We start from the raw sequence: 19722 nt of genomic DNA on the forward strand, positions 1-19722 counted from the left end.
ATAAATGTTAAATCAGCAAACATGTACCGTGTATCAGTTGGCCTGCTAAGTACTGTACCGTCAAAGATGAATAAATCATGTTTTTGCTACCGAGTGATCAAAATCGAGTGTGAAGTCAGTTATATAAATAGATCATTCAGTTGCAAACTAAACAGTGGAACAAAGGAGAGATGAGGAGCTTAGCGAAGGAAAATGTATAAAGGAGCTGGAGCCAAAGCAAGGCTTTGAGGGATAAAGAAGAATTTACCAGAAAGACCTGATGTGTGAAAAACAAGGGCATGGGCCAAGGCCCGGCATGGTTACCAGGCCTGTCTGCCTTTGTTCCCTAAGTGCCCATTGTATATCAGTCAATTCTTGAGAGCCCAACTCATGGGCTCTCTCCTTTTCAGGAGCCTTTAGAACAGACTCATGCTTGTTCTGGTTCCGGGTCCTGATTTTGGCACCTGTTACCTTCTGCTGTGTGTTTGTGGAGTTTGCATCACTCCCTCTGCCTGAACTCTAAGCTCCCTGAGGGAGGCGAGTCAGACTGTGCTCACGGCCGCGTAGAGCTTATGCCAGATTGTGCTAGTTGCACATTGAATTAAATGATGTGATGCATAAACATAGCTGGACATAACACAATGTAAATGCCATATCAGACAATTCATTGACCGTATCCTATTGTTACCAGTCCAGGGTCCCTGTGCCTGACACTTCAAAAGGCCAAAAATCAAATAGTCAGAGTTTGGAATCAGGAAAAGGTTTATTAATGATAAGGTGCCAACCAAGAAAAAGGGGAACCCTAGGGGTTCCTCAAGTCCATCTTAAGAAAGTACAGAGTTCAGGCTTCTTTTTTGTCAAGGGAAGGGAAAATGGGAAGGGCTGTTTTTGGAAAACTCAATTGCCAATCAGAATTCCTCTAACCGTTAGCTGTTTACATACAAGACGTAACAAAAGCTATTATCCTGAAAGCCATGGGAACAAGGCAGACTTCAAGACGGAGTCAGAGAGACTGAGCATTTCACTCACTGTCACACTATTTTCAGAAAGGTATCTTCTAAGATAAGTTGAAGGTGCATTTAGAGGATATATTTTGATTTCTGGGACCAATGACTCACTGCAAGGTAACAAAAAAAGAAAGGAAAAAAAAAACCCTAACACAAATCAGCTTCCAATCCAGGTAGATCTGGGGTCTTTGCTTTAACCTCAGGCAGTGAGTGGTTCTCAGACTCCAACACGCTTTAGTCCACCTCGATAGTTAAATGTTAGGTTCCAGACTCCTACAGATTCTAATGCAGAGCTCCGGCATAGGGGACCGGGGAAAAGCCCTGTCGTCCTAAGTGAGTCTTTGAAGCAAGTTTTTAAAAATTCATTGAGCTGTAAAAGTAGACAAAATGTCGGGACTTAAGAGTAGAAAGAACTAGCATATGACAGCGATGAACTTAAGGGCACCCTCTTTTCCAGCCGAAACAAAAGCAACCAACTAAATCATTGTCTTGTTACCGAGTCCTGAAATTCCAACAAGAGCCATCTTAGGTACAAGCTCCACCCTACCTATTATGTGAGAAACTCTGACAAGGGACCCAGGGATTAATACATTTCAAAAAGCTTCTAAAATGACTATAATGAGAGTTACTGTGTGAGAGTTACTGTGTGAGAGCCCTCAAAGTGACAACATGTAAATTCCTCAGGATGATTAACACCTTAGCAGGCCACTTTTCAGGCCTTGCTAACACCTGAAGGTAAATTAATTAATGTATTCTTTAATAAGTGACAGCCAGGTAAGGCCACTTCCCTGTGGGAGTGAGATACACATAAAGGACAGTTAAGTGAGAAACTTCAAGGTGCCGAGTTTGGTAGTGCCCAGGTGGGGTGTTCCAAAGAGAAGAGAAGGAAGGCGGGCAGAGATTTAAGAGGCTAAGATTGACGCTGGACAGTCTGACCTGAGATCCTCAGGTCCCTCCCTAGAGGAAAGTAAATCCATGAGAAACGTGTTGAAGGCTGCAGATGTGTCCCAGGTAGCGGGGGAACCTGGGGAACAGATTTATCCGTGCCCTGAGCTTTTCCAGTTTGGGGCCATAAACTGAACTTCTTCCTGGGTGATTTTCTGGTCTTCAGGAATGGGGTGCATGTGAGCAGGGCCCTTCGTTTCGCTCCCGAGAGGAGAAAGAATGCTGCTGTCCAAGAGGGGTGGTGGGTAAGGAAGGGTGTGAGCTGTTTCCAAGTGAGGGAGGCGTAGGAAGGCGTGTTTGAAGGAGGAGGCACTGGGGAGGTAATTGCAGCTGTGGCTGAAATGACAGAACTAGCTTGTTTCTAACTGCTATTTGTGGCTAATCACTTCAAAATAACAAATGAATAGCACGGTAAATGTTAGCAGGATAATTTTCTATTAATCAAGAATAATGAGTGAGTAAACTAATTCCCTCTTCAAACATCCCGAATTTCAATGCTGCTGCGTGTGGCTGCTTCAGATTGATTACCCGGTGATTTAGAGGGAGTGAGATGCAGGGAGGCTCAAAGTAAAAGGCAGGATATTATGATTTCCTGCTATATTCATGTAGAATATCAACCCGCTCCACGTGGACTCTTCTAGAAGATGGGCATTGCCCTTTCAAAAATGATCTTAACCCAGAGAGAGAATGACTATATTTAAGCCCGTGTGTGTGTGTGTGTGTGTGTGTGTGTGTGTGTGTGTGTGTGTGTAAGGAAGGAAGGCCACAAAACCTAAATGAATAAAATCTGGGATAACTCTTCAGTGTTTTCTCACCTTCGTTGGCTGTGAGCCTTTAGGCACTTTGCTTAACTCTATTGGCATTTCATTTACACACTCACGTTAAAAAAATATAAGGGGTTTGGTTATTTCACATTGTATTCAGCTCACCCCAATAGTCTGGGTCTTGATCATTCATAACACCAGGCTTTCCAAGAAATTAGATGTAGGCTCAGCCCTTCCAGGAGTGTATAATCTAATGGGAAAATCAGCCACATGTGCGACAAAAAGCAATGGGTGAGATTGTACATAATTAATCTGCAATGGAGTGGAGAGAAATTTTTTTATTACTGCAGTAGTTCAAAGAAAGAGGGACTATTGTGGCAATAAGGGTTCCATGGTGTATGTGGGCTGCTGGATATCAGTTGAAGACATGGTGTGATAGACACCTTGCTTGCCCCTCCAGACCCACTGGCCACCCTTCTCTACCTGCCTCTCTATCCCAGGAGGCTGATCTGTTTGGATGACATTAATGGGCTATTTTGCCTTCCAGCCTCCTGTGGCTTTTGTCCATTAAGGAGCTCCATGCGGAGATCAAAAAGAAGGGGGGCGAAGTTGGGTCTTCATTCTCTGTCTCCCTTTGAGATTTACTCCTGGTAGATTTCCTTCCTCGGAGATCATAGCTTCTCCTATGGACTTCTTCTCCATTCCGTTTCTTGTTGGCCTTCGCTACCATTTTCCCTCTTCTCCCCTTTCACCCAGAAGAGGTGACATGGGTGGGGTAGGTTGTTGCTATTCTTTGTGATTTCTCTACCCACATATCTGTAAGTAGCCTCTATTAAGTTCTCTATGCATTATTTGAATTCTAGAGTGCCATCTGTTTCCTTCTGGGTTACTAGCTAAGACACATAGACTGATAAATGGGAAGGTGGGCATATCAGGCAGTAAGAATAACTGTGAAGATGCATTTAATTTGCAGTATGTTTGCTTAATGTCTGGTACCAATTCATTCCCATGCAGAAAGTTAATGGTTTACTTTAAGGCAAATAAGTAAGATGTAAGAACCATCTAATAAGAGGTCATAAAGATGTTATAGATGCACAATTTTGCTTGATTTGAAACAACCATTACCCTTTATTCCAAGACAAGAAGAGCAGAGATGATATATTTCTACCTAGAACTTTTGATTTGAGAAGAGATGAAGGAGGTAAGTTAGAAGAGATGATAAAAAAAACCTCCATAAAAAGGGCCATCTTCTTTTTTAAAATTTCTGTTCACCTTTAAGTAGTTGTACTTGAGCCTCAGATGTGGAGCATCAGCCCACCTCTCCCTGAAATTCTAGGGACTCTGAGAATCAAGCATTATTCATGCATTTATACATTAACTTATGTATCAAGGAACCAAATCTAGGTGAAGTTGCACGTGGCAGTGACACCTGTTCCCTCAGAGGCCGGGAGGGTGATAAGGGTACATATAGGGGTAGACAAATCCCTTGTTTTTTCTCCAAAGCTTCTCACCAATTTGTTTAGCTTGATGGACAGATCCGGGTGATAAGTCCCTGTCCCATTTCCCTATAGAAGAAGAAAAACCTTAACAAGCTGACAAGTGACAAAGGAGAGCCCCTGCGGATGGTTAAGCAATAGAAAGATGTATAAGACTAATTGTGTGCAGGAAAACCATCAAGGCCCGCTTCATCACCTCAGTCATCCTAGACGTTAACTTGTGCAAAATATTACTTTGAGTGAGGCAAATCCTTCACATGGAAAGCATTGATTTTTTTTTCTACTGTAATTTTTTTTATTCTGAAGAGTTTTGAGATCTTTGACATCCTGATCAAAGTGTGGACCTTTATTTGAGTCAGATAGACCCAGATTAGAATCCCAGCTCTAACAGGCTCTGCCTGTGTGTCCTCAGCAACTTTCTTTTCGCTATCTAAAATTGATTTTCCTTACCTGAAACATGGGACAGTAAAACAAACTTTCAGGTAAGCGCTAAGGGCTAAATGTGGTCCTGTTGATAAAGTCCTTGTCGAGCCACCAATGACAATAGAAGATAAAAGAAAATGCTGTTTAAAACAGATACAGGTGTGCTTCCATCAATCTGCCCACAAGAAGGGTGGAAAGAAGGGAGATGAACACTGGAACACAGATATTAAAGCTACTGTGGAAGTTCAACCTCTACCCATGGGGGTTTCTCTGTAATACTTGGCTCCTACTGGCCCTGGGCACCTATTTCTGGTGATAGAGAGCTTTTTACTCATTCAGCCACTGATTGAAATTTGCAGTAGCTCCAGGCATGAAAGTGTTCTCTGCGGTTACAAAGACAGAATGGAAGAATGAGAGGAGAGTAAGTTTTAGAGTCAATCATAAACTGAAATGAATGTCATTTATGCTATTCACTAGCTGAGTGGCCACAGCAAGCTCCATAAACATCTCTAGCCTACTTTTATTTTCAAGTGTAAAATGGCAATTTTTAAGGACAAATGAATGAGATGAAATATGAACATTTTAAGTACAGCTGTTGGCACATCATGGGTACTTAATAGTTTTAGTTTGTTTCCCTCCTTCTGTTGAGGCAATCTGCCTTCTTGTATCGCAACCATGCATCTTCTACCTACTCTGGATCAATATGAATTAAGTTGAGTTCCTATTTCATGATCAGACAGTTATTCTTTTTTTTTTTTTCTATTGGTCTCTGTTAATGGTAAATAACTTCTGAGTTCTAGCCCATTCCTGCAGGACGTGATTATGAGAAAGCCGAGGGAGATGCAGTGTTGTGTATGACCAAAGAATCTGAATTGGCTTTACATAATCTTAAAATATCAACGCTTGGAAAGGAAAGGACCTCTCAAAAAGTGTACTTTCAGCACTACATCTCTGTGACCTGCCTTCTCAGACCAGCAGACATCACCTTAAGATGAAAGAGAAAAAATTTCTTATTCTTACATTAAATCTTTCTTATGTAACTAAGGCGCCTTGGAACACAGGCTCTAAGAGACAATGCCCTGTGTTATTATAATCTGCCTCACAATCCATGCAGGCTAATTTTGGTGACCCATTTTGTATGTTTTTCTCCTTCATTTGTATACTTGGCCTTGCAAATAGAGTAGTTTGAATAAACATTATAGCCATATTTATGGGTATTCTTGCTAAGTGCCTCTCTTGGAGATGCATTATCAGGCATTCAACATAAACCACAGAGATGGAGTTATCTATCCTGATTAGGAGGCAAACAAAGGGAAGTTGTTTTTCACCCAGTATCCTGCCCCTGCAAGAGCCTTTATCTAAATTTAAAGTAACACAGAGAGAAGAGTCCACAGCTGATTAACTAGGAAGCTATGGGAGTGAAAAAGGAATTGAAAAACCTGCATGCTGACTCTTAATAGCAAAGTTGAGACAAAAGGCTTGAGCTGCCAAGAAGCTAATATATGCTGGGCGCCTATAATATGTCACAGCCTGTGACGAGATAATTCCCAGTCTCATATTCTGTAATGTCTATAATGTATAGATCTGTAATGTGATGTTCAATTGAGGGATAGTTGCTATTATGTTCATTTGTAGATGAGTTAGTGAAGGTTCAGAGATAAGAAATTTGTCTAAGGACAGGGAAATCACAACACGGTGACACTTAACCCCAGATTTGCATGAAACAAAGCCCATCTCACTACACTCGCTATCTCTGCAGTGCCACGTGGGCAGACAGAGCAACGCTGGGTATAAGCGCAGATATTCTCTGTGTCTGTATGAAAATATAATTGACAGATGTTCTAGAATCAGAAAAGGCCTGGTCTTCAGGCTTTCAGAAAATTTGATCCAAGAAAGAGTTAAGCCAAGGGGGAAAAAAATTCCTGCTAACTCACTGGGAGTTAATGAAAATAAGTAGAAACTGCCTAGATGTCCCACTAGACCCACAGCAAGAACAGAGAAAGGGAAATAACACATTAGGGGAGAGGAGCGGGAAGGAAGGAAGGAAGGAAGGGTGGTGAATGACAGCGAGGGAGGAAGAAGATATTGAGGGGAATGCGGGAGGGGCCTCCCAGTCCTCCCAGGGCTTCTGTGTGTCACATGTCGTTTATTCTTGCTCTAGGATTATATGAATGATGATTTTTATCTTTGCAAAAGAAGAGTGTTCATAATGCCTCTACTTAAAGTATTTTGAAGATCAACGTCAATATAGTCTGCAACCTACTGAGAAGGGGGGGAGAAGGAAGGGGGGAGGGAGGGAGAAAGGGAGAGAAAGATCCAATAAAACTCTGAAAGATTATTTGTAATGTCAAAATAATGGCTGAGTAATCTTGTAAATGCAAGCATATACCCAACAGTCCTTCCGCAGTGACTGGATCAGGCTTTGTTGACTCCCTATGGGAAGCTGAATCACAGATCTCTCTTCGTTCTTGCCTGTGACACTGGGTGGGGTCATTTGTTACCAGTCGCCTATTGTCTATGTCTATAGCCAGCGTCTAACCGCATCTGAATAGAAAGGACAGATCCAATTCTCTCTGGCCATGATATGCTGTCAGTAAAATTGCATACAACTCCAGCATTCAAAGAAAAGTAGTCCATAAATCTAGGCAACCTTCTGGTTAAAAAAAAACACCCAAAACTTTTTATTTGTTACTCTCCCCCTCCCCTTAAACAAGTACAGTTTGACTTTTATAACGACACTAATTCTAATATATTTCATTTCTTAATTCCATCTATGATTAGTCATCTTGCGAAATAATCACTAGGCAAGTAGTTCAGGATTAGATTTCTCATTAGGACATGATAGCATGTTGTGAACTGTGATAGTCTAATGCTTGCATCTCCAGGTAACCCACTTAGCTCTATCAGCTTTAAAATCCTGCAAGTCTTTGTGTTGTGTTGTTGCTAACTCCACAATCTGCAGCACTATTTCAGTTATACTTGGCATTTGGATGGCTGGTTTGAGATCTAGACTGCCTCACTGGTAATTTTTCTATTCAGATGTATTCCCTTTAACACTGCAGTGACTCCCCTCCCCCATTTTTCATGTTCGTAATCTATTATATGTGCTATAACTTGGCAGGGATAAGGGTCAGCTAATGTTTTCCTGACACTGGTGATTTTCACTCATTCTTAACTCATTGGAAGCACTGTGATTTATTAAATGGTTGCAGGAAATATTTCATGCAAACTTTGGATGTGTGTGTGTGCGTGTGCACATGCATGTATACACGCTACTGACAGATCAAATCCATATTTCTGTCATGGCTTCGGAAGGCCCCCTTCCTATGTGTTTGCGCAGAGACTTAATGTCAGAGTTTCTTAACTCCTATTGTGGATCTTAAACTAGTATAACTCAACTAACCCATCACATCCTGGCTAATTTGCTACACAACCTTGAGCATTTTAGTAACCTTTGAGAGACTACCCTAAAAGGCTACAGCTATTGCTGTTTTTCTGGATTATTGAGAAATATGAGAGCCAAGATAAATAACACTAGCTGCTTCGGCAACAAACCCTGAAATTTCATGGCTTAACCAAATAGAAGTTTCTTATTTCTTGCTCCCTTAACGTCCAATGAGAATGTCCTAGATTGGGCACTTGTCCTTGGCAACTACCCTTTAAAGCAGTGACTCTGGGATCTGGGAAAGTCCAGGCTGCCCTAAGTCCTTGGAGTTCTTCATCCGTCTAGTCAACATGGGGGAATGGAGAGTAGAGGAGAGGAAAGGAGAGACATTTTGTAAGAGGAGGAGATTTTGTAAGAGATATTGAGGGGATATTATTGGAAGAATCATATATTGCTTTACTGACATTCCTTAACCTGCAGCCGAATCACATTGTCTAGAAGGCCACTTACTGGGGCAGTTTAGCTGTATGGCCAAGAGCAAATGAACAGGTGTGGGGAGTGGTGGGCAGGTCTCAGCTGTGCGTTCCCCTCACTTACAATGACCTCGCTGCAAAGGACACGCTCCAGAGTTCCATCCGGACGCTGCTTCCTACGGGACCTCTGGATGATGGGCTTTTTGTTACCATCTCACTAGATGTGGCTCCCCCAGGTGTGGTACCCATGACTTTAAATGACGAGCTGTTTCCTTCCATCCACACCTCTAATATCCAGTGGTAGGGCAGGGACAGGCTAACCACAGAGATACTGCCATTTGCACAATTACAGAAGGAAAACACAGAGAAGGTGCTGGTTTGAATCGCCTTCTCCCCGTGTCTCCACGTGACCTTCCTTTTGTGCTAGTCCATGCTCAAATTTCTTCTTCCTGTAAAGACATCAGTCCGGTTGGCGTAGGACTCACTCTAATGACCTTTGGTTAATTGGATTACCTCTACGTATACCCTTTATAAAGGGTGACATTCTGAGGCACTGGCAGTCAGAACTCCAACATATGAATTGGGGACACACAGCTCTACCCAAATACTTCATGTGACCTTTTGGTTACACTTAGCTCCGTATGCCAACATCCCCACTCATATTTCTTTCCTACACGTAGTTCCAAGTCTCCCTTACTTTGTTGTTAACTCAGCCTTGCGTCTCTCTCCTTTAAGATAGTGGTGGCTGTTAGACTCGAATGAAAAGCCACACTCTTAATTTTGATAGTCATCTATAGTCATTTACTCATCTGAGTTTTACTAAGCCACCTACACTTAAAACCTTTTTAAATTCCATTTCTTATATTTTGTGTCTAGAAGCAAAGGACTTTTCTAGGAATAAAGTGCTTGCTTCCTGGCTCTCTCTCTTCCTTTTCATCCTCGCAAGCCAGCCGTGTTTATCAGGGGTCCATCTCTTTCCTGCAACATCTGTAGAAGCCCCCAATATTATCCAACACACTCTAAGAGTTTGATTTTTCTAATTCTTTCCATTGGAGCTGCTGGCTCAGCAGGCATGTGGTTTGCCTTCAACACTATTGCAGGTGATCATTACACTAAATATTTTGCCACCAACTGACATGAATTCTCATCTTTCGAGCCTCTATTACCAGTCTCCTGACTGCCTTTCACCTACCTTCTAAGGCAAATACACTACACAATTTTTGTAGTACAGTCGTGCTCTATTTCTAGTTAACAATTGCTCTATTAGGGAGGTTAAATACTATTAGCTGTTGCAGAAACAACAGTGAAATCTTAGTAGCTGAGCATTATTTAACTTTATTTATTGTTCATGAAAAGTCAATAGTTAATATGATCACCAAGTGACTTTCCTTCATAGAATCCAGGGTCTCTTCATCCAGTGACTCCAGTGGGCCTCAGAACCTTCCCCTGGAGCCTCCCATCCAGCCCACCGATGTGAAAAGAGAGAGCCTGCGTGCCAAAGGAGCATGGGGGAGTTATTAAGGGCAAGCTCTGAAAATGACGTGCATTACTCCTGTGCACATTTCACTGGCAGTAACTTAGTCCCACGGTCCCATCTGGCTTCAGGGGGGCTGGAAAATATATTTCTCTTGAAAGGAATGATTTGGTGAACACATAATTCTAAAACACAGGGGAATTAAATAAGATAACATGTGTAGGACCCTTGGCATAGTGTCTGACTCACACAGGAGGCATTCAATAAATATTGGCTACCAGTAGGGAAAGCATTTTATGTACTGACTGATCTCAATAAACTCCTGAACAATATTACATATTGGCACGGCTTAATCAAATATATCATTAGAAACAAGATGACATTTTCTCTTATTGAAATTCTGACAGCTCATAAATCCTAGAATTTAAGACCCACTGTGAAGAGCAAAAAAAAGTGAGATGCATTAATTTTTATATGTATACAGACCCAATTGTACATGTGTTCATATGCTCTAAGAGACCAGCTAAGAAATTACTAAAACTTCCTTTTATTGTGCTCTAGTGAACCTTCTTAAATACATCTTTAGTTAACCCTAATGTTGCTTTCCATTTAGACTTAGGGAAAGAGTAGATGCGATATTCATGGAAAGGCCCTTTATTGTCCTCACAGTGAGGAGCACTGCCAGTAGAAAAGGGAACGCATTTCCTCTCTCTCCCTGTCCTGGAACAAACGCCTTTTTGCCTGGCGTTTAGGAGAACACACTTTTGGCGTCTGCTCCATGTACAGTAGGCTGTGCTCATGTGCTCCTGTGGGCTTCTAGTGTGGTGAGTGTGCGCATGAGAAACAGAATTTTATCTTTGGAACAAAATGCCATCTGATCGTCACAGGATTAGGTAGAGGGGAGACTGCCAACCAAAAGCAATAATAATATTAATGAAACCAATGGCTGGAGGGGAATTTCTGGCAAATGTCAATCATGAGGAAAACTGTCAGAAAATGACATTAATGTTCCCTTATAGAAGAAGCCTCAGATGGAATTTGCATTGGAAACAGCTGGCAAAGGGCAGATTTTAATATAATAATGTTCTATTCCAACCAGATCCACTATGGGCACACAAGGTCATTCAAAAGGTTCAACTGGGTTCTCTACTGATTTCAAAACTAAAGAATCTAGATTAAGCACCAGGCATGCAGCAGAGGGTTCTAAACCCCAGGGAAAGAGATGCCACAGTCAGTTGTTTGTGCTATCTTTTTTCTCCTCATGTAATTACAAGAACATATTTCTTCCCTTTTCTTAGAAGCAATTTTTTTTACCATGTTTCAGGATTACAACATAATAATTTCATAATTGTATATACTACAAAGAGATCACCCCCCAAAGTCTAGTTACTATCCATCACCATGCAATTGGCTCCCTTCACCCCTTTCTCCACCCCACCCCCAACTCTCTTCTCCTCTGGTAACCACCAATCTGTTATCTGTATCTATGAGTTTCTTTTGTTTCACTTGGTTTGTTTATTTTTTTAAGGTTTCAAAAATAAGTGGAATTATATGGTGTTTGTCTTTCTCCTTCTGACTTATTTCACTTGTCCTTATACCCTCAAGTTCTGCTCACATTGTTGAAATGGTGACGCCATCATTTTTCATGGCCGAGTGGTATTCCATCACGTACACGTACCACATTCTCTCCATTTGTTCACCCATCAGTGGACACTTAGGTTGTTTCCATATCTTGGCTATTGTAAATAATACTGCAATGAACATCAAGGTACATATATATTTTTTAACTCGTGTTTTTGTACTCTTTGGATAAATACCCAGAAGTGGAATAGATAGATCTATTTTTTTCTTGAGGAACATACATACTGTTTCCCATCGTGGCTGCAGCAATCTCTAGTCTCACCAATAGTTCGTGAGGGCTTTCTTTTCTCCACATTCTCTCCAGCTCTTCTCATTTCTTGTCTTTTTGATACTAGCCATTCGAACCAGTGTGAGATGATTGTTCATTATGGCTTTGATTTGGGCTTTTCTATTAAGGAGGGAATTTGAACATCTTTTTTATGTGCCTGTTGGCCATCTGTATGTCTTCTTTGGAAAAATGTCCATTTGGATCCTCTGCCCACTTCTTAATAGGTTTTTATTGTTGTTGAGTTGTATGTGGTTTTTTAAATTTCTATTTTGGATACTAACCCCTTATTGGATGTATAATTTGAAAATATTTTCTCTCATTCAGTGGGTTGCCTTTTCATTTTGAAGATCATCTCCTCCACTTTGAAGAAGCTTTCTAGTTTGATGTATCCCCTTTGTCTATTTTTACTTTTGTTTCCCTTGCATTTGGATTCAGGTCCACAAAAACATTGCTAAAATCAATGTCAAGTTGCTTACAGCTTATGTTTTCCTCTAGGAATTGTATGGTTTCAGGTTTTAGGTTCCAGCCTTTAATCCTTAGCTTCTATATACGTGGGAAGTCCAAAGCCTGTCTCTCGGACTAAAGCTCCTGACTAAATGGTCCCTTTTCACCAGAAGATTGAGGCTGTGTTTCAATCTGATGGTTGTGCAGTCCCCTGAGGGCGGTGGTCTGCCAAGAACTGCAGTGTGGATTATTACAGCCCTGTGGGGTTCAATTACACCAGCACCCTTTGGCCACCAGGGTCAGGAGATAAAAACTTCCCTTTTGTGGATTGCACCCCCCCACACTGGCTTTAGCAAGCCTGTTGTAGTGTGTAGGGAGTGGGGTTCACTCACTGGTTTTAGGAAGGTCAGGGAAAATGCCTGACTGTGCATGCCTACAGGCCTCAGTAGTGTGGTGAGAGCCTGCGCCTTCTCTGTGCACACTTGCTCACTTTAGGATGGGGCCTGGAGAGTGTTGCAAACATTCCTGCTTGCCTGCAGCACCCAGCGTGGGGGAGGGTTGCAACCACTCCCCCTCGCTACTTTGAACCAGAGAGGTTCAAAGCAAGGAGGTGGAATAGTGCCATTAAAGCTCACTTCTGGCCCAGCCGGGCGTAGCTCAGTGGTTGAGCATCGATCTAGGATCCAGGAGATCAGGGTTCGATTCCCCGTCAGGGCTCATGACCAGGCTGTGGCCTCGATTCCCAGTTGGGGGCGCACAGGAGGCAGCCGATCAATGACTCTCTCATCATTGATGTTTCTCTCTCTCTCTCCCTCTCCTTTCCTCTCTCTGAAATCAATACAGATAAATTAAAAAAAAAAAAGCTCACCTCCACCTGTCTTAACGGGGTGGTAGGAGGGTGCCATATCCAAGCTCACCCCACTGAGTTAGCAGTTTAGGTAGAGAATGTAATAATGGCTTCCACCAGTGTCCCTGTCTCCACTAAGCAGCCTTTTAACTGTCCCCTGTTCCTCTAGCTGATGGTTTTAGGTTAATCAATGAATCTCCTTTTCTAATAGTCTGGGTACTTTTCAAACTTCTGGGGTGTTTTTTTTTGCTGTGTCTTGGGATGAGTGAAGCCACCTGAGACCCCTTTAAGAGAGGAACCTCTGTTTCTTATAGCACTTTGGGTCCCTTAGACATCAGTCCCATTGTCTTTTCTAAACCAGATGGTTAGGGTCTCGTCTCTTTGGTGTAGCTCCCAGGGTTTGGAGTGTCAGATGTGGGGCACCCAGCCCCTTGCTGCTTTGGGAGAAGCACCTCTCGATTGTGCGTAGTTCCACCGAGGGTGGGCTTTTTCAAGACTGTGCCTTATTCATGATTTTCTTTTCCATTTTCTAGTGCCCTTTTATATTTTCAAAATTACCTTACATTCTGTCTTCCAGTCATCATTTTAGATTATAAACTCCTTGTGGCCGTTTTCCTTGGATAGTTTTTGTTTTGTTATAAGGTATTAGCCTTTTATCCCTTCTTCGGAATAATGTCCTAATCAGCGCTATGTTCAACGGAGCCTTCCAGGGGTGTTGGGTCCAGGATACGAAACCCTAAGACTCCTTTGTGGAAATGCAGGTCATCTTAGACTGACCGGCTCTCAGTCACAGGTTCTTCTGTGACTGACCTCAAAATACCTGCGCTGCCTGCTGAGGAATGAAGTCCCGTTCCCTCTGTTTGGCCTCATGCTCTGTCTTGAAGTTGTGACTGTACACTGTGCCTGGTCTGTGTGCATGTTGTCCTCGACTCCGTAAGGCTCGATCGTTCCCGCATAGGTTTACACTGACCTCTATTCAGCACCCTCTTACTAAAGCCTAATAAAGCCTTTGCTTACTTGGAATGTTGCATTTCTCTTACCCATGTCAGCATTTGCATTAGCCTTGTTATTTATTTTTATAGTTCTTCGTCCAAAAAGTTACAGAGGTTATGAGTGAATTCCCAGACTCCAACTTTTCCCATGAGCCCTGTTAGTGCTTGAGCGTGCAGACCGTGAGCAATTCTTTTCACTTTGCACGGATCACTTTGCAACAGAAACACTTGAACCTAAAAAGGACCTCAAAAGTGACTTCATCCAACTCTCATTTCCCACCCATTCTGTAAATAAGAAAACTGAGACCCGTAGATTAGGATAGTGATAGAACTTGTTCCTGTTTTACTCTGCAGCCACAAAGCTCACGGCAGCTCCATTACAGTACATTGCCTTAGCTTACATTTGCTGCTAAAACTTTTTTTTTTTTTTTTAACTCTCAGGTTATTATTACCTTGTAAAAGAGTTCTGATACATTAGTGGTTTTTATTGAAAGCCACCTTCAATCTGTTTTGGAAACAGGTGAGGTATAAATAGTAAATAAGTAATGAACCGAGGAGCAGAGAGGTTTTTATGGCTTGTTGACAACAGAGTTGGGACTCGAACCTAATTTCCAATTCCCAACCCAATCCTCTCTTCATAGCATCCTGTCTCCCCCATGCTTTTGTGGGTCTTCCACTTTATATCATTGTGGCCTTGAAGACTCAATAAATAATCACCACAAAATGGCCAGGTTTACTCCCAAATGTTTTACTTACATGCTGAGCTAGGCCGCAGTTTAAAACCAGAGATATCCCTGTTGCCATTTTATGTGATGTAGCGTTATTAGCCCACTAACGGTAGAGTCAGCTTAGGTTATTTTCATCCAGAAGTATAGGATACACACTGTGATTCCCAATCCTTTCAGCTCGGGTTAGATTAACATATTGTTTTCTCTTTGAAAGTCCACATAAAAGTGAAACTTGTAACCTGGGTCTCATCACCAAGCTCTAATTGCCCAAGAAAAGGAAACTGTTAGAGATTAGTCCACAGTTTCTCCCCACTGGCCCTCTCCCCATTTGTTTTCATTTTTTTATAGTCTCAGGAAAAATATTCAACAAACAAAATGAAGGATTCAGAAACTTTTTTTTTTTTTAAGTCTAGAACATGAGCAAAGATGCATGAAAATAAATCGAATGGGGGAAAATTTACATTATGTAACTGGAAGGTTTTGCATAATCATCTACGTTTCTGGCTTCTCCTAAAGAATCTGAGACACTCTGCGCAGAACATCTGTGTTTCAGCCACTGGCTGGAACTGGGCCGCAGGGGCGCCTTCTCGAAAAAGCACAGGATCCAGCTTTCCCCAGCCCCTGGTGCTGATGGCCATGCCGGGAATGCCGCCCGCCTGGCTCCCACGGATGTTTACATGCATGTGCCATGTCACGCAGCCTGCTTAGCTTTGTTAGAGACATGCTTTCCCAGTGTCTTAGTTCTGTCTCCCCTATATAATATGTCTAATGTTAACCTGCAGTTATACCTGGAAGTGCGACTTTCAGAGGTTAAACTCAGATTTTCAAGATTTACTCTAGTTCGTAAAGGTTTCCCGAACCCTTACCTGCTCCTTCCATTCATCTTGTTACCTTTCTTTGATAAATCTCTTGCTAGCCCTGAACTGAAATGCACAGCACAGCATAGCACAGTCAGGGCTATAAATTTTGACTTAAGTGATGGGCTTCATTTGAACCTGTCCTGACATCACCGCTGCCGGCTCCAGTTCCACATGATCGTTTCCATTTCTTGGTACAGTAGGTGCAATGTGAGGCTTGTCTAACAAAGTTTTCCCCTAAAAAAGGGTGGGGGGTAGCCATAAAGAATAATTTTATTAAGGCATGAAAAACGAATTACTTTTGGGAAAAAAGATTAAAAAAACAACAACTTCTTAACAATTTATGTTTAAATCCCAAACTGCCATTGCATTGTTGATTTTAAGACTAACCCTATTTGCAATTTTAGTTTTTCAAAGCACTTTCTCTGATCATCTTTGATTCTCAGAACTCTCTACTTCACTGTTATTACCACTTTTATTTTAGTTCTCAAAGGTATTTTACTACTTCAGCTTCTTTTTTGAAAATTGTCTTTCTGGTCTCCCTCCTGACTCCTCTTAGGACACACAAATTATTTTGCTGACTGTTGGTGAATTCATTGATCTATTGCTATGTTGGCATTTTGTGCCTAAATTGGTCCTGGAAATTGTGTTTGTTTTTGCTTAACATTTTATTATGGAAATTTCAAAAGTACACAAAAGTAGGGGGATTAATATAATAAACCCTCACATGCCTATTACCTAGCTTCAACAACTAAAAATATGTAACTAATCTTATTTTGTCTCATGCACTATATATTATATAATTTTATTTATCATGCAGATATATAATTTCATTGTATTCCTAAGAGACAGTGACTCCTATTAATAAAATATTGTTATCTAACTGTTAATATTATCTTAATATTATTTAGTACTAATGTTATTAGAAATGATTTTAACTAATACTCAAACTGTGTGCAAATGTCATCAATTGTCCTATGAATTCATTTTTCTTAAAAAGTATCATGATGTTTTATTTCCTGTTTGAATCAAGCAGCTTTTTTTAAAAATGCGGTAAGAACATAACATGAGATCTACTGTCTTAAGAAATTTCTAGGTGTGCAATACAGTATCGTTAACTGTAGGCACAGTGTTACACAGCAGATCTCTAAGCCTCATTCATCTTTCATAACTGAAACTTTGCACCAACTGAAGACCAACTCATCCTTCCCTCCTCTCCCAAGTCCCTGGCAACCACCGTTCTACCCTCTGTGTCTTTGAGTTTGATTATTTTCGATGTCCTAGATAAGTGGAATCATGAAGCAAGTGTTTCTTCCTTCCATGGCTGGATTTTTTCATTTAGAGTACTATACTCTATGTTATCCGCGTTGTCATATAGGCCATGATTTACTTCTTGTTTAAGGCTGAGTAATACTCCATTGTATGCATATGCAAGATTTTCTTTGTTGATTCATCCAACAGTGGACATTTCGGTTGCTTCCGTGTCTTGGCTCTTGTGAATGATGCCACGGTTGGCATACGTGTGCACATCTCTCTTCAAGGTTCTACATGAAATTCTTTTAGATATGTACCCAAAAGTGAGGCTGCTAGACCATGTAGTAGTTCTAGTTTTAATATCTCAAGGAATTTCTATACTGTTTTTCATACATTTCCACCAGCAGTGTACAATGGTTTTGATTTCTCCTCAATCTCACCAACATTTTCTATTTTTTGTTTTTTGTAATGTCTTTTTTCTTCATAGTTTATTTGTTTAAGTGCTGATTTACAAGTGCATTCTATTAATATACATTATTTATTGCTTTGTAACAGCCCATCCCTTCTTTCATTTTATTTTCCTTAAAAATTTTATGTGAAAGTATCTGTATGCTATAGAATTTCCTATAGAAAGCCCTATAGAATTTCCTGCATTCTGGATGTGGCTGATTATATTCCTGTGATATTATAAATAATGGATTAGTCTTTCTCTGTATTCCCTATAAATAATTAATTAGATCTAGAGCTTTGATAAGGCGAAGGTCTCATTTATTTGGTGAGGATATATTATCACTTACTGGAGGTCATGGTGGCTAATGCTTATTGCGCCACTTCAGCGGAAGCGATGCTTCCTGGGCACATCTTCGAAGCACCTGCAGAGCTCCGCCGGGAAGCTGTGCCCACGGGGTCGGGCTAGAGGGGCGGGGGGCGTCCTAACCTGCTCCAGGCTCTGAGCTGCTCAAGCAGTGATAGGCCTCCTGCCGTGGCAGCCAGGGGTTGCCAGGGTGGGCCTGGCCTTAGCCCTCCGACTTCCATGTAAACAGCACTCCTATTATTTGTGTGCTTTGTGTATGTGTGTGTGTGTTATTGTTGTTAATCTTCACTCAAGGATATTTTTCCCATTGATTTTTAGAGTTGGAAGGGAGGGAAACAAGGATGGGGGAGGGAGGGAGAGGGAGAGAGAGAGAGAGAGAGAGACAGAGACAGAGAGAGAGAGAGAGAGAGAAGCATCGATGTGAGGGACACAAAATGATTGGATGCCTCCCACATGCAACCCAACCTGGGCCGGGGATCGAACCTGCAACCCAGGTATGTGCCCTGGACTGAGAATCAAACCTGAGATCCGTTGGTGCTGGGCTAACCACTGAACCACACTGGCCAGGGCTTATTATTTGTTTTATATATTGGAAAGCACTATATAAATGCCAGATACTACTTTTTTTAAACAATTTTAAAGTAGATGTTTGAAAGCCACTGGTCTTCTAGAAAAACTTAGATCTGGGGTTGGGGAGCTTTGGCTGCTTCTCCAATTCCCCCTAACTCATTCAAGAGGCTCAGTAGGTCACTCCCCCCGGGGGCTGCAGTTCTCCATCCGTCCCGGGATGCGCAGACCCGCCTCGTTCCTGAGAGGGCTGTGGGGAGAGCCCAGAGGCGGGGCAGTTTGAAAGTGTTTTGCACAACACACTGTAAGAACTTCCCCCCCCTGTTTTCTTTTTAAGTCATAAACATTTCTTGCAACACAGAGGCTTTCAGATGATCAAAAATCACTTAGATATCCCTGGAGAGAAAAAGAGCTATTAGGAGTGAAGCTGGCATTAGGCATTTTATAAAATAATAATGCAAAAACAACGTATTGTTCAAGTTTGAAACACTGTAGTCTCTAAATGCAAGTTTCCGAGGGAATCTGTGTGTTAGGCTGGAAATACGTCCCCAGGGACGTAAGGACAGGAAGAGCCATTGTCATGGGGGTGCCCTGGCAGCGCCTGCTTCTAGCTCGGGTGGGGGCATCAGGGAAGAGCTCTGGGCCCCGACCCGGGGCGTTCGAGAGGCCCTCCTGCAGCGCCCGGTGCACCACAGCCCGGGGAGGGGGCGCCAGGAGCTCCCCTTGTCGTAGGGGCGTGGACGTTGCAGCACCCTTCATGTGGCAGAACGTGCGCGGGCTCCCTGAATTCCCCTCCTGCACCTCTCTTTAGATCGAACGCGGAGCCCTACCCTAGAGTCACACCACACGTCGGAAACTTTCAAAGGTGTCCAGAATCCACTAGAATGGCCTAACCGACTTTGCTTCCACAAATTACCTGTGACTGGTCTGACTTAAATACAGTTAATTTCTGGTACATCCACACGAAGTAACGCTGTATGGATTTTAAAAGAAATGAGGCCATTTGATATCTACACAGATTGACGTGAAAATTTATCCAACATATTTTAAGTTCTGGTAGGTTACAAAACATCGTATGATAGGATCCCAATTTGTGTTAGAAAACAAAACAAAACACTAACTTCCATTTTCTAAACTACTGTTTATTTTAAAAACAAAAACAAAAACAAACTTTTAATGGCAAAAGACAACGGTTGAAGGTGGGTGGCGAATAAATGGGGACTCACCACAGGGATCTCTCTACTTTTATATACGTTTGATATTTCCCATAATAAAAAGGTTGTTTTTTCCCCTTAAATATAAAAAATGTATATAGTGGAAAGAGCAAGTTTTTTAGGTATCTCTAGATACCTAGACAAAAACCC

The sequence above is a fragment of the Miniopterus natalensis genome, chromosome 14 (genome assembly GCF_054644295.1).
Source record: "Miniopterus natalensis isolate mMinNat1 chromosome 14, mMinNat1.hap1, whole genome shotgun sequence".
NCBI classification, from domain to species: domain Eukaryota; kingdom Metazoa; phylum Chordata; class Mammalia; order Chiroptera; family Miniopteridae; genus Miniopterus; species Miniopterus natalensis.